Genomic DNA, 496 nt, shown 5'->3' with positions numbered 1-496 from the left:
ATGCAGGGCTGGTTCAACATACACGAAAATCTATCAATGAAATACATCATATCAATAAACTGAAAGAAAAAAACATATTATCATTTCATTCGATGGTGAAAAAGCATTTGACAAAATTCAACATCCCTTTATGAAAAATGTCTTGGAGAGATTAGGGATACATGGGTCATATCTAAATATAATAAAAGCTATTTACAGCAAGCTAATAGCTATCATCAAGTTAAATAGAGAGAAACTCAAAGCCATCCCACTAAAATCAGGAACAGATGAGGCTCTCCACTCTCTCCATACCTCTTCAATATAGTGCTTGAAGTTCTAGCAACAGCAATAAAACAACATAAGGGGATCAAGGGGATTCAAATTGGAAAGGAAGAAGTTAAACTTTCGTTATTTTTAGGTGATATGATAGTATACATAAACGACCCCAAAAAGTCTACCAAAAAACTCTTACAGCTAATAAATACCTTTAGTAATGTGGCAGGATACAAGATCAACT

The sequence above is a fragment of the Microtus ochrogaster genome, chromosome 1, assembly GCF_000317375.1.
Source record: "Microtus ochrogaster isolate Prairie Vole_2 chromosome 1, MicOch1.0, whole genome shotgun sequence".
NCBI classification, from domain to species: domain Eukaryota; kingdom Metazoa; phylum Chordata; class Mammalia; order Rodentia; family Cricetidae; genus Microtus; species Microtus ochrogaster.
The sequence above is the reverse complement of the archived record's forward strand: the minus strand, read 5'-3'. Positions refer to the sequence as shown.